Source organism: Gorilla gorilla, chromosome 2 (genome assembly GCF_029281585.2).
Source record: "Gorilla gorilla gorilla isolate KB3781 chromosome 2, NHGRI_mGorGor1-v2.1_pri, whole genome shotgun sequence".
Classification (NCBI taxonomy): Eukaryota; Metazoa; Chordata; class Mammalia; order Primates; family Hominidae; genus Gorilla; species Gorilla gorilla.
In genome coordinates this window covers 27,417,764-27,433,595 of record NC_086017.1, presented here as the reverse complement: position 1 = coordinate 27,433,595, position 15,832 = coordinate 27,417,764, and the positions used below count along the sequence as shown (strand labels likewise).

Here is a 15,832-nt window from a genome sequence, read left to right as displayed (position 1 = left end):
GCCCTTTCCATAGTGGAACAGGTCCAGTATAATCAACCTGTCACCAGGTAGCTGGCTGATCACCCTGAGAAATGGTGCCATATCGAGGGCTCAGTGTTGGTCTCTGCTGCTGGCAAATTGGGCACTCAGCAGTGGCCGTAGCCAGGTCAGCCTTGGTGAGTGGAAGTCCATGTTATTGAACCCGTGTGTAACCTCCATCCCTGCCACCATGACCACTTTGTTCATGGGCCCATTGGGTGATGACAGGGGCAGCTGGGGAAAGAGGCTGAGTGTTGTCCACAGAAAGGGTCATCTTAGCCACTTGATTATTAAAATCCTCCTCTGCTGAGGTCACCTAGTCTTCTATTCCTCTGCCAACTGATCATAGGGAACTCCCCATGAGGTCATTGGTGCAAACTGAGGGAGAGAAGGCAGGGTGGCAGGATCGGAGAACATGGGCATTTGAGCTACTTCCTCATGTAACTTACTTGTGCCTTCAGGACCTGCTTGAGTCCGATCATGTGTATACCACTTGGATTTGATGATATAATGCTGCTGTGCACGACCCACTTTATGGCTAGATGAGTCAGAAAGCGCCCAGTTCACAATAGGCGTTCAGGTAGCATGGTGACTTGATGACCCATAGTCAAACATTCAGTTTCCACAAAAGCCTAGTAACAGGCCAAAAGCTGTCTCTCAAAAGGAGAGTAGTTATCTACAGAAGATGGCAGGGCCTTGCTCCAAAATCCTAGAGGCCTCCACTGTGATTCACCTGTGGGAGCCTGCTAAAGGCTCCAAATAGCATCTCTATCTGCCACTGACACCTCAAGGACCACTGGATCTGCTGGGTCATATGGCCCACGTGGCAGAGCAGCTTGCACAATAGCTCGGACCTGTTGCAGAGCCTTCTCCTGTTCTGGACCCCATTCAAAACTGACAGCCTTTCAGGTCACTTGACAAATGAGCTGGAGTAACAAACCCAGATGAGGAATGTATTGCCTCCAAAATCCAAATAGACCCACTAGGTGTTGTGCCTCTTTCTTGTTTGTAGGAGGTGCCAAATGCAGCAACTTATCCTTCACCTTAGAAGATAAACCTTTGGATCTCCACAGGCCCCACAGCATTGGACCCCTAGAAATTTTACTGAAGTAGAAAGTCCCTGAATTTTAGTCACATTTACTTCCCATCCTCTGACACGCAAATGTCTCACCAATAAGTCCAGTGTGTTTGCTACTTCTTTCTCGCTGGATCCAGTGAGCATAATGTCATCAATGTAATGGACCAGTATGATATCTTATGGAAGCAAAAAGCTGTGGAAATCTCTCCGAATAAGATTATGACACAAAGCCGGAGAGTTGATATACCCCTGAGTATATCAGGACAATAAAGGTATATTGCTGGCCTTGCCAGCTGAAGGTAAATTGCTTCTGGTGGGCCTTATGAACAGGAATGGAGAAAAAGGCATTTGCCAGGTCAATGGCTGCATACCATGTACCAGGAGATGTGTTAATTTGCTCAAGCAATGAAACCACATCTGGTACAGCAGCTGCATTTGGAGCCACTTGTTGGTTAAGCTTACGATAATCTACTGTCATTCTCCAAGATCTGTTTGTCTTCTGCATAGGCCAAATAGGAGAGTTGAATGGGGATGTAGTGGGAATCACCACCCCTGTGTCTTTGAAGTCCTTGATGATGGCAGTAATCTCTGCAATCCCTCCAAGGATTCAATATTATTTTTGTTTACTATTTTTCTAGGTAGAGGCAGCTCTAATGGCTTCCATTTGGCCTTTCCCACCATAATAGCCCTCACTATACCAGTCAGCCAATGTGGGGGTTCAGCCAGCTGCTAAGTTTACCTATGCCAATTATGCATTCCAGCACTGGGGAAATGACCATTGGCTGAGTCAGGGGACCCACTGGACCCACTGTAGGTTGGACTTGAGCTGAAACTCCAATAATTACTTGACCTCCATAAGCCCCTACTTTAACTGGAGGACCACAATGAAGTTTTGGGTCCCTGGAATCAATGTGAGCTCAGAGCCAGTGTCCAGTAGTCCCCCGAAATGTCTGATCATTTCTCTTTCCCGAGTGCACAGTTACCCTGGTAAAAGGCTGGAGGTCTCCTTGGGGAAGAATTTGAGAAAGATTCACTGCATAAATTGTCGGTAATATAGTGGGGTCCTTCCTCAAAGGGACCTGGCCTCGCCTTCATTCAAGAGTTTCTGGATCTGTAAACTATCTCAAGCCTGGAAATTAATTGAGGAGCCATGATTCTCTGGGTTTTTTTTTTTTTTTTTTTTTTTTGACAGATCCTTTCTTTGTAGCCCAGTCTGGAGTACAGTGGCGCAATCTCGGCTCACTGCAAGCTCTGCCTCCTGGGTTCACGCCATTCTCCTGCCTCAGCCTCCCGAGTAGCTGGGACTACAGGCGCCCGCCACCACACCTGGCTAATTTTTTGCATTTTTAGTAGAGACGGAGTTTCACCATGTTAGCCAGGATGGCTGTCTCCTGACCTCGTGATCCGCCTGTCTCAGCCTTCCAAAGTGATGGGATTACAGGTGTGAGCCATTGTGCCTGGCCCGATTCTCTGTTTTTATGATTCAAATTAGTCTTTTGCCCATTTGACCTAGAAGTTTTCTGCTTGTGTAAATTAGGTAGGAATGCAGTAGGCTTCCTATCACTTTCGCTTCTAGGAACACCATGATTAATAAGTCAATGCCAAAGCTCTACGTGAATCAGACTATTCTGATTGCTGCTTTGCCACTGCTGTCTATTATGGTAGCTACGCCCACCTTGCCTTTGACGGTTGTGTGTTGCCACTTGGCCCCTGCCACCTCGGGATCCAACTGTTCCCATCGTATTTAAATATTTGTAGTTGAGTGACTGCGGTTCCCACTGTTAGATCTGACTTATAGAGAAGAGCAATTATAGGGCTCTTGAAAGATGCAGGTGCTGCCCTCACAAATCTGTTTGCAAGGCATTGGTCAAGAGTGTATCTTCTGGACCCTCCCAGTTGGGATGAGTAGATCTAAAGTGACTAATCCATTCCACCATCCCAATCTTCCTAAGCCTTTGGATTCCTTCCTCTACATTAAACCAAGGGAGATCAGGTATTTCCAATTTGCTCATAGTATGCCATCTTTTAATCCATATTTCAGCCAACCAAGCAAATAAACCACTAGAACCTGTTTTAACTCCTCTAGCTGCAACACTAAATGCAGAGTCCCTACTTAGTGGGCCCAAATCAATAAATTCAGCCTGATCTAACTCTGTGTTCCTTCCACCATTATCCTACACCCTTAATGTACATTCCCATGCCTGTTCTCCAGATTTCTGTTTATATAAACTGGAAAACTCAAACAGTTCTTTTTGAGTGTAGCATACTTCCTCATGGGTCACACTCTCAACCTCACCTCTGGGGCCTGCTGGGACTTTAGTCTAGTTATAGGTCTAGAAACAAACAGGAATGTTGTAGGGGGGAGCGGGTGCTGATCTCACAGCTGCTTTTGGACCTTTGCACTTGCTGTGCCCCATACTGGAATACTTCCCATACCTTTCAGATCCCATTTCAAACTGATCTCTGGGCAATATCACATCTCCTTTTATAAAATCTTATGGCTCCTTCTCCCCATATTTTAAAATAGCATTTATCGGTTTGCAGGTAGGTATTCACATGGTTATTGGATGCTGTCTCCCCAAGTAAAATATAAGTTCTATGAGGGCAGAGACAATTTCAGTGCTTACAAAGGTTTAGAATGGCCCTGACAGTAGACAACAAATATTAAATGACTGAAATGCCTGATGGGGCAATTAAAATATGAAGTGATTAATTCTAAAATGTATTAGTCTGTTTTCACACTGCTGATAAAGACATACCCAAGACTGGACGATTTACAAAAAGTGAGATTTATTGTACTTGCAGTTCCATGTGGCTGGGGAGGCCTCACAATCATGGTGGAAGGTGAAAGCATGTCTCACAGGGCGGCAGACAAGAGACAAGATCTTGTGCAGGGAGACTCTCATTTTAAAACCATCAGATCTTGTGAGACTTAATCACTATCACAAGAACAGCACGGGAAAGACCTGCCCTCATGATTCAGTTACCTCACACTAGGTCCCTCCCACAGCACATGGGAATTCAAGATGAGATTTGGGTGGGGACACAGCCAAACCATACCATAAAGTGTGCTAGTATATATGAGATCACAGTGTTGGCATGTTAAGCATTGTTATTTGAGAATACTTAAGTGTTGTAGCATTGGTTTGATAAGCTCTTGAAGCCAAGAGCTTGAGACCAGCTTGAGCAACCAAGTGAGACCCCCATGTTTACAAAAAGAATAAAAGCATGAGTAGTATTTTGAATTACCCAATACAGCTTAAAATCTGCTCAGAACTTCATTGTATTGTACTTGAATGAACTTTACAATAAAAACTTTCCCCTTTTGTTGAATCTGCACAGTATTTGAAGTTTATAATCCAAAAGGCTATCACTGGTTATATACAAATTTATGTTTACTATGTGGAATGTGTTTGTTTATTTTAGTTGTCTAAGGCATAAAACCTTTAAAATTTTACCAACCTTGTTAAGACAAGAAATCATGGATATTTTAGTAGGTTTCTTAGCTCTTATGGAAGTTAGAAAGAAATCAAGAAGGTTTAAGTAATATTGAGATTATGCGTTTATGTTGACTTTTTATATTTGGGCCTTTATTTACTGCTAGTCTGACTGTTGTTGGCAGATTGAAGTGTATTTGTGAAAACTCCTAAGACTTTAGTATTTTATTGAAAATTGGTTTCATGCTGTTGTTTATGTTTTAAAATTAGTGCTCTCAATGAGATTTTGGTTTTCATCTATCCTAAATTCTCCCTAGGAGTGCACAACTTCAAAAAAAGAGGCACAGTCAGCAGAAAAAAGAGGTGGTCTGAGCATTTGTGCGTTAAATATGCATGTTAATTAGGAAAAAAATTAGGAAAATATGAAAACAGATGTTACATAAATTATTGCAGTCCCAGGGCAGCAGTAACTTATACACTGACAATAATTTTTGTATGTGCATGTGTATATCTATTTCTAGATTTCTCAATATTTATGTAAGTCCTAAGAGAATAACTAGAAAAAGAATTGGTATATCCTTTCAGTGAGACTATGGTAAACATTCCTTCTGCATATGGATTTCTGAGAAAGTTTAGTTGTTTCATATAGTCTTACTGTAGAGATTTTTTTTTTGTGTTTCCTAATTCTGCCCATAGTGTTCTCTTTTTTTTTTTTTCTCCTTTCTTGGTTTCTCTGATGGTATGTCAATTTGTTCTTTTATTGGCTATATCCTGTCACAACAAGAAGGTTAATTAAGGATGTTGGCAGTGTAAGAAATTGAAAATTGGCCTAAAATTAAAAATTGGTCTAAAGTATGTATTTAGAAATAAAACACATTACAACTACTCAGTACACTGATTGTAGTGTTACTTTTTCTTGTTACCGTTACACTTTCTGAAGAAATAGCCATCATTCTCTGAATAGTAGTGACATAGTACTATGATAATATATATTGGTACTTAAATACAGATTTCATCAAATACACATATGTTGGAATAGTTGAAAGCTATTTGAATATCTTTTATTCTAAACAGGCATCCAAAGAGAATAAAAATGGTCTGTATTTTTACAAAAGAAAGATGAGAAATAGTCATGCTTTGTTTTAGTGGTATAGCAATTTTTAGTTCAGCCATACACGAAAAAATGTGAATATAGCACTCTGCAAGGAGCAGCTGATGATATTTAGATATTTTCCATATGTGTAATATAATTTAGAAAAGTATTGTTTGTTACTTTTCAAATTAGATTGAAAGTTAAAATAAGAAAATGCAGCATCACAATGTAATGCGTAATTCTCTTCACCAAACCGACATACAAATAAAACATGAATTGTATTCAGTAAAATGGGTATATCTAAAAGGACAAAAAACCATTTCTGGAAATCCTGTTTCCAGAAGAGTGACTTCTGTTACTCGATTTTAGTAGCATGTGATACTAAAATGTGTTTGAAATAATTTATATTGAATCTCAGTAAATTTCAGTTGGAATCTGTTGTCATGTTTTTCAGTTTCATGTTATTGATTATGTTTTACATTATATTAGCTAACTGCTGCTGTCTTTTTATATGTGTGCTAAGCCACCAGTAAGCTCTTAACAGGTTGTTGAAGCTTAAGAACTAATAGAGAATGAAATCTAGGGGAAGTTGATAATATGTTTAGTAATTTTTTATTATTAACAGGTTCTTTACTTAAATTAGATAGCCTAGTTAAGAAATTTAGTTGTTATTCTTACAGATTTTATGTAAATATATCTGTGTGTATGATTATTTATGGAGGTGTATTACTAAAGATGAAAAAAAATTTTTCTTTAGAAAAAGGCTGTGAAAATTAATTTTAACACCTAAATATAATATTCACTTGTCATCACTGATGCATCTGTATTCTAATTTTACATTTTATTAATGCTTTAGAATCCATTTTCAATGGAATTTTTTTCACATTTGTTTTCAAATGTCAAATTTCCATTTTTTATATTATGTGATTTTAAAATGTGATATTATTTTACTATGTGTTAGAATAGTATGTTCCTCATTTCAACACTTTTATGTCATTTCAGTGCAAAGTTAAATGAAGTAAGAGGTGATTGTTTTATAGTGAAGCCTGTTGTTTTTGTATTATATATGTAAAATGCCATTTATTTTTGGTATTATAAAATGCCTCCCTTTCTTCCAGGAGTTAAAATAGGTGAAGGAAAGAGTGATTAATGAGTAGGCTAACGTTTGTCCTCTAAGAACTTAAAATATTTTGATAGAAATTGTTTTTAGCCTGCTTTTTGTATTGTTTGATATGATATGATTTGTATTGTTTGATATGATTTAGGGTTTCTCCTGGGATAGGAGCATTTGCAGCTATTTTATTTATTTATTTTTCTAGGGAGATGCTGTTTTTCCAGCAGCTCAGTTAAGGGAGAACTTAGCTTGTCTCTGTTTCTTGATTCCTCTTCAATTTCTGTTTGCAAACCAAGACTTGTGTTTGGAGAACTCTATTGTACTGAGCCTAAGTCATTTTTGATCTATAACAAGAACGTGCATTTTCACATGTCAACCGGATTTGTGGACCAGTAAAGTTCTCCCACAAGGTAAGCATATATTTATTCAAAATATACATTTTAAGATAGAATACTCTCAATACCCTTACCATAGTAATGTGTTCCATAGATTTTTGTACAAAAAAAAGGTATGTGTGTTTGTGTACTTCTGCCAAATTTAGATTGAAGACTCCTTCAGGGAATAGTGTTGGCCAAGCAACACAGTTACTCAGTTTCCTGATCTGTTTCTGTCCTACCTCCTGCTTTTAGTCACCAGTTTCCATTCTTTCCCCTTTGTCCATTGTTTTTCTTCGCAGTTAGCTGAGTCTTCAGGGTGTCTTTTAAAAATGTTTTCCCACCAGCAGACTTTAGCATTTTCCTTAGGGAATCTTTTTGTATCCATAGGCCTTTTATTTTCTTTTCTCCACTCCCCACTCCCCCACCATTTCTTAAAGAAGTAGGAAATTAGAATGATTGAACTTAGAGTTGGAGGTATATCAGATAGATAACATTCACAATTTTTTTCCTTATTACAACCCATAATAAGGAATAAAATGTACATTTATGAGCTGAGTCCTATAGGTATAAATGAAACCGAAACAAAAATTTAATTCTTACTCCAACTACCTGGGATGTGCTGTATGCTATATTATATTATTTGTATATTTTATTTAATGCTTCCTGGTATGTGTCACTTATGCAGTTTCAGAAACCCAGCTTTAGATCACTTGAATGTTTGTTCATCACTGATTTGTAAAAGAAATGAGACAGTTTCTTTTCTGCCTCAGTGAAGCTGCCTTTTCTTTTGTCTCTTCTGTGCTTCTCATTTCTTTCCCCACTCAATATAAGCTGTCAAATGACTTAGAGAACTGGGTAACTGCTGGGAAACACCACAGTCCTTACTGGGTTCTTTTGTAATAAGAACATAAGCACAAGTACTGAGATCTCAGAATTTTAAAGGAGAATAAATTTTTGATATAATCATGTCTTTTTAGTAAGGTGTATATTTCTTTATTCTCTTCTTGTTTGTTTTGTCTGTCTAAATTGTATGTGCATCCTGATGCCCTCAGATCATTCTTGGTTTGAAACATGTTTAACTTTTTACATCCTGAATATCAAGTTAGAATAACCCAGATCCTTGCCCAAAGTGATCTCTTCTAGTACCCATTCCCATTTTATTTAACATTTGTATCTTTTTAATAAATTGAAGGCATTTTTTCCTGATGTATAAAAATAATATGTTTTATTAGAAAGTTTGGTAAATACAGAAAAACATAAAGAGGATAAAAATTATCCCTAATCCTGGTTGGGCATGGTGGGTCACACCTGTAATCCCAGCACTTTGGGAGGCCGAGGTGAACAGATTGCTTGAGCTCAAGAGTTGGAGACCAGCCTAGGCAACATAGCAAATCCCCATCTCTGTCGAAAAAATAAATGTTGGCTGGGCACAGTGGCTCACGCCTGTAATCCCAGCACTTTAGGAGTCTGAGGCGGGTGAAATACGAGGTCAGGAGTTCGAGAACAGCCTGGCCAACATGGTGAAACCCTGTCTCTACTAAAAATACAAAAAACTAGCCGGGCGTCATGTCAGTCACCTGTAATCCCAGCTACTCATGAGGCTGAGGCAGGAGAATCTCTTGAACTCGGGAAGTGGAGGTTGCAGTGAGCCGAGATCGTGCCACTGCACTCCAGCCTTGCATCTCAAAATAAATAAATACGTAAGTCAACTTAAAAAATTAAAAAAATTATTTTGAATCCTGTCATACAGAGATAAATTGATACACCATTTAAAAAATGAAGTTTATTACATTTAATTTTACTTGAATTTCACAGAGGAAAAAAAAACCCTGAAATGAAGCTTAAAGAATTATTGAACCTCATATACGTTCCCCCACCCTAAAACCATAAATATGAGTTTCTAAGAGCCTTCCAAAGTTAAATAACATTATGAACATCTTTGGAAATCTTTACTCTGGAAATAAGAAAATAGAAAGAGTGAACTGAAAGCAGAATATCTTTTATGTTAAGATAATCTATTGAGGTGAAATTTATATAACACAGAATTCACCATTTTGAAGTGAACAGTTCCGTGGCGTTGAGTACACTGACAGTGTTATGTAACCTTCCACCTCTGTCGAGTTTGGAACATTTCCATCATGCCAAAGTAAAGTACCTTACCCATTTAGCAGTTTGTCTTAATTCTGCCTTAGCCCTAGGCTCTGACATCGATCAATCTGCGTTCTGTCTCTGTGGATTTAATGTGTTCTGTATATTTAATATGAATGTAATCGTAAAATATGTGACGTTTTGTGGGTGGCTTCTTTCGTTTAACATAATATTTCAAATTTTTATTCAAGTTGTAGCACTTATTATTACTTCATTACTTTTCTTGGCTGAATGCTAGTCCATGTGTTTATCCATTTATTCGTTCATACACATTTTGTTTGCTTGTACTTTTTGGTTACTCTGAATAGTGCTGCTATAAACACGTGTACATGAACCTGTTTGAGTACCTATTCTCTGTTCATATGGGTATGTACCTAGGAGTGGAATTGGTAGGTGATATTGTACTTCTATGTTTAACTTTCTGAGGAACCATCAAACTGTTTTCCATGGCAGTTGCATCATTTTACATTCCTGTCAGCAGTGTATGAGGGTTCTACTTTCTTTGAGACAGTCTTGCTCTGTTGCGTGGCCTGGAATGCAGTGGCGCAATCTTGGCTCACTGCAGCCTCCGTCTCCCAGGTTCAAGCGATTCTCCTGCCTCAGCCCCCTGAGTAGCTGGGACTACAGATGCATGCCACCATGCCTGGCTAATTCTTTGTATTTTTAGTAGAGACGGGGTTTTTCCATGTTGCCAAGGCTGGTCTTGAACTCCTGAGCTCAGGCAGTCTGCCCACCTTGGCTTCCCAAAGTGTTAGGATTACAGGCATGAGCCATCACACCCAGCCGGGTTCCACTTTCTCTACATTTTGCTAACACTTACTATTTTCCATTTTTTGATTATCAGGATATCTTATGATACCGATAAATGACTTTTAACAAAGTAGAGAAATGATTATGTATTTCTTACATATTTAAGTAATTTATTTCTTTTATTTTTTTGAGATTGGGTGTCACTCTGTCTCCCAGGCCAGAGTGCAGTGGCATGATCTCAGCCCACTGCAACCTCTGCCTCCTAGGCACGAGCAATCCTCTTACCTCAGCCTCTCAAATAGCTGGGACCTCAAGCGCGAGCCACCATACCTGGCTAATTTTTGTATTTTTTGTAGAGACAGGGTTTTGCCATGTTGCCCAGGCTGGTCTTGAACTCTTGAGCTCAAGTGATCCACCTACCTTAGTCTCTTAAAGTGCTGGGATTGTAGGCATAAGCCACCATTCCTGGCCCGTATTTTATTTCTTATTTAGCAGTTATATTTTTTATATAGTAATTACATCATTTCAGACTATCATTCAGTTCTATTTTCTCTCCAGAATTACCTGACCAGTGAACATATTTTTCCCAGAATAAAAGGTTTCTTACTTTTCTTCATTTGCTCAAAATCTAATATTTTCTTTCATATTTGTTTCATGTTTTGTTTTGTTTTTGTTTTTGTTTTTGGTTTTTTTTTGCTTTTTGGTATATGTGTAGTTTTTTTAATCAGAGTTCAAATTGCCATTCTTTTTGTTTAATGCTCATAATAGATTTATGCCTGTATTTTTTTTTTGATAGCATACTACAGTTGTACTTTTGGGCTCCTAAATCATAAAATAACATTTTGGTAAAGTTATTTACACTTTTTGAAGACATTTCTCAACCTCAACCTCCTATTTAAATATAAACCAGAGCTTCCTTGTTCTTTTGCTGGCATGTCTTTCGGAGATTTCTTTTCACTATACTACTGAGTTAGCTGTACCGTTTTTTATATCCCGTTTTTGTCATCATCCATAGATTCCTTTAAGTCCAACTTCAGAAAGGCTAAATGGGAGATGAATTTTCTGAGTTGTGTATGTTAGAAAAATTTTCTATTTTATTTTCACAGTTGATTGATGATTTAGCTAGGTATATGTTTATAGTTTAAAGTGATTTTCCTCTGAACTTTGAAAGCTTTGCTTTAATTTTTTCTACTATCCATTATTCCTCCTGAGAAATTTGAAGCCAGTCTTACTCATTGAGAACTGTTTTAGGAGCTATCACAGTGAAAACAAAATGGATACAAATCCTTAACTTGATTAAGCTTACATTCCAGGGTGGAGAGGTTGATAAGTAGCAGCATAAATAAATAAAATATGTATTACCTTAGATAGTGATTCTGTGAAGGAAAATAAAGCAGCCAGTGGGAGATAGAGAGTTTGGAGTATAGGGAGAAGAATGGAAATTTTAGATAGAGTGGTCAAGGAAAGCCTCACCGATAAGGTAACATGTGAGTAAAGACCTGAAGGAGGTGAGAGAGTGAGGTGAAGGATCACGAAGTACAAAGGTCCTGAGGCAGGAATATTTATGATGCATTCACAGAACAGCCTCAAGGTCAGTGTGGCTGCAGCAAAGTGAGTAGAGAGTAGTAGGGAGTAAATAGAGATGTAGCTGAGAATCTAGGTCTTTTAAGGATTTATATTTAGATTTCATTTTGAATGAGATGGGGATCCATTAGTGAGTGTCATCATCTGCTTTGTAGTTTAAAAGAAATACTGGCTGCCAGCTTGAGAATAGATTTTAAGGGAGCGAGGGCAGAAGCAGAGAGATCATGTAGAAGATCGCAGGTGAGACATAATTTTGGTTTGAATAACAGTATTTGCTAGTGGATTGGACTTGAGTTATGCAAGAAAGAGATGAGTCAAGAATGACTCCAAGAGTGTTTGGCCTGAATAACAGAAAAGGTAGAGAGCTTCATTTAATGAAGAAGGGGAAAATTATATTATAAAAGGAGTACATTTCTGGGAGAAGATCAGGAGTTTTGTTTTGAATATAAGTTGGAGATGTCTACCTGGTAGAGAGGTTAAGGAGGCAGTTAGACACATTGGTCCAGAATTCAGTAAAGAGGTCTGAGATGAAGGAAAAACTGTGGAAGTTGTTAATTGTAGATGGTATTTAAAGGTATATATTAGTCCATTTTCATACTGCTATGAAGAAATACTTGAGACTAGGTAATTTATAAAGAAAAAGTGGTTTAATGGACTCACAGTTCACATGGCCGGGGAGGTCTCACAATCATGGCGGAAGGCAAAGGAGGAGCAAAGACCTGTGTTACATGGCGCAGGCAAGAGAGTGTGTGCAGGGGAACTGTCCTTTATGAAACCATGAGATCTCATGAGACTTACTCACTGTCACGAGAACAGCATGGGGAAAACCCTCCCCCATGATTCAATTACTTCCCACCAGGTCCCTCCCACGATGCGTGGGGATTATGGGAGTTACAGTTCAGGATGAGATTTGGGTGGGGGCACAGCCAAACCATATCAAGATGTAACATTGATGCAGTACAGTAAATATAGATAGAGAAGACTTAAAATGCTAGGCTTGGGGCACCTTTAGTAAAGGGGTTAGGAGAAAAAGAGGAATTAGTAGAGGTGGCTAGAGGAGAAAACACAGTGAGGTTAAGAGGAAAACTCATTGGTCTTTCAGAATATCTGAAAGTGATGTAAATGTTTGAAGGAAGAGTGGAAATCTTATTTATAGGTGAAGTTAAAGAAGGACAATTCAAGGGAGAGTGGGAGGAGAAACAGGTGGCAGCTTAAGGGGGAAGTTGGAGTGAAGAGAGGATTTTTTTAAATAGGAGAGAAATAGCATACTAATGGGAGTGCTCCAATAGAGAGGAATAAACTGACGATGCAAGAAAGAGTGGAAAATTGTTAAAGCAGTGTGTACAAGTAGAGAGATCACCTTAAGTAGCAGCATGGATGGTTTATTCTTAATAAGAAGGAAGGCGGAGCATATCGGCACAGATCCATTGTTAAAAAGCATTTGGTTGATCTTTGTACTATCTCCAGGATATATTACGTACAAGAAGCATCATGATTACTTGCTTCCCACTTCTTTAGGCTTCTTCTGTAGTTCTTCTTTGCGGTTTTTTTCTTTAACAATGTAAATGTATGGTGGTTCCTAGTTTAGGAATTCTGTGGTTAAAAAAAATTCTGTTAATGGAATTAAGGCATACAGTGGGCATTTATGAATTATATACCTGTTGATATTTTTTTAAAGTTTCAAGTTTGTAAATATTTCTGTAAAATGCTCTGGAGAACCATCAAGCTGCAGTTAATAGTAGAAACAGGGCCATCAAAATCCTTTCTTATACCAGGTTGGGGAGTTTATGGTTCAAATTCACTTACCAGAAAATGATAAAGTACTTCATGGCCTGGATTGCTTGAACAAGGGTGAAATTGTAATTGTAAAAAATCTACGGATGCCAAGTGTCTATCGTTCTTTATGATTCATATTTCTCCTGGTCACATCAGCCCCAGAGTACACTTGATAAATATGGGATACAATAATGGCATTAGAATTCTCACATTTTCCTGTTGGTATAATGTGATCTCTGCTGTCTCTCTCAACAGTGTTGCCCTTCTTACCCATTCTTGCTCAAGTTCCCAGCTCTCTATAGTGATAACAGTAGTTCCCTCTTATCTGTGGTTTTGCTTTCTGTGGTTTTACTTATGGCAGGTACTCAGCTAACTGGAGAATTACTTTTAAAATAATGTATCCTTTATAAGAAGGTTTGCTTTTTAAACTGGATGATGTGAGGAAAATTCTTTTTTTTTGGGAAAATTCTGAATGTTTTTAGGTTTTCACTATATGTGCAGTAGACATAGCTGCCACTTTTGTGATAAACAGTGATAAAAATAGCGAAGTGTAGGAAATACGAAATTTGTTTCACCTTCTCTTCCTCTTACTCATTTTTACAAGGGCTTAATGAACAGTGAAATTGACCAACAGTTTCACCTCCTTTTACTTGCAGTTCTGGTAGTCTCTTGTGGCACTTAGTACACCTGAAAGAAGTAGCAGGAAGATTGACAAATTGGAAGGGAGGATTATATGAACATACGATCAGAAAAATAGAAAATTAACCCATAATAATTGAAAGATGGCTGTATTTCTAATTTACATTCACCTGTGTAAAACACATTTGTCAAATATGTCTATTTTACATAGAAATTTGAAGTTTTTACTTCAGATTACTCCCACTTCAGGAGTATTTGGGTTTGTACTAGTTTGTAGTGTGAACAACTGACCCATTTAAAGGGAATTAATAAAAACTTTTTAATTTGTAATGATTTGACAATTATGCCACTAACATTATACTTATTAATGAGACAGAATAAGATTTCAATTCTTAAAAGTATGTGCCCCACATTTTATAAGTGGTATGAACAATAATTTTGCCTCAACTTAAGAATTACTTACTTTATTCAGTATACTAGTAAACATTGGCTGAAGATTCTTTGAAAACCCAAATTATTTGGAATATATTTGAAACCTCTGCTCTTATGTACTTTTGTTCAAAATATTTCAGGGTTTTGGATTATTTAGGCTTAGAAGTTTGGAGTTTACAATTTCTGTCTTCTAAAGACTTAGAAATATGTTAGCATTATTGGAACCAAATAGTTTTACCCACATAATTGCCATTCAGCTCTAGCAACATGGAATAAAACTTACTGAAATAAGTCATTATTTCCTATGTGAAATATCCATTTAAAATGTTTTTTACCTGATGAGCATGTATTTTAATTCTTAAAATAGAACATAGGAAATGAAGTATTTCTATAGCTAGGGGAGATTGTCAGCTCAAGTTCAAGAGTTTGATGTTTGACATTAGGCCAAGGATATTTTCTAAGTTTTAAAAAATGTTTATTTTGTAAAATACATGTGCTTTCACTATATCTTATGTGTTAATCTAATTTCCCATTGAAGTCACCGATTAAAGGGAATTCTGTACCAGTAGGGTTCTAAAACCTTGACATTATTTTAATCTGATAACAAATGGGTTTAAGTTCATGTTCTTTCAGTTGTTGGCAACAAATCTAAACCTGTATTTTTTGGATTTATGAGGATAAGTCCTGCTTTGGCAATCTTGTAGATTCCCAAGAGAATAGTTAAACAGTGATTAATCATTGTTTCTTCACTGAGTGTGCAGAAAAGAATGGAAAAGCTGCATTTCACACTTCTGAAGCAATTAATCCCCATGATCTTAGCCAGGTTTGTCTTGTAGATAAGTCGGGATACAAAACGGTACCTAATTTATCAATGTATGCATGCCATAAAGTATAAAACACACAATTTATTTCATATCATTTATAGTCAAATGTAAAAAAAGAGTGACTTTGCCATATCCAAGAGTGTTTCCTACATTACCTTCATATAAACTAAATACCAGAGATTACAATGGGATTCCTGTTTATTGTGCACATCTGGTGCAGTCACTATGCATTTTCTCATTCACTTGCTGGCATTTTTAGTGATTGTGGCATAAATCACCTTGCTAATCAGAAACATAAGTGATGGGAAGTCATCTCCTTTTTTTGAACAATGGGAAAAAACATATGGCTTCTTAGACAGTACTTGGCTGTTATACTATTTATGTGGCATTTTATTCTGTATTTAGAATTTCATATTAATTGCAGTAGTTTGGTTGAAGGCATTGAACATTCAGGGTTTATGGTCAGCGTATTTGTTTTATACCTCTTTCATAATAAATAAGCAAAAAGTAAAATTACATGCCTTGTATTTAGAAATTTTTAAAAATTTAATTCTCAAAGGGT

The 15,832-nt window shown here is 37.4% G+C and overlaps 1 protein-coding gene across 35 annotated transcripts in view; it reads left to right on the top strand.

Annotated features, from left to right (window-relative positions):
- TBC1D5 (TBC1 domain family member 5) overlaps window positions 1-15,832 on the top strand; it is a 588,093-nt gene that overhangs the window by 144,560 nt on the left and 427,701 nt on the right. For 15 of the 35 annotated variants that reach the window (XM_063703441.1, XM_055381151.2, XM_055381136.2 and 12 more), the window contains one exon: window positions 6,946-7,150. The exons of the other annotated variants lie outside the window; for them this stretch is intronic. The gene's annotated coding sequence lies outside the window, so the exon portion shown is untranslated. The remainder of the gene's footprint in view (window positions 1-6,945; window positions 7,151-15,832) is intronic. 35 annotated transcript variants of the gene reach the window in all.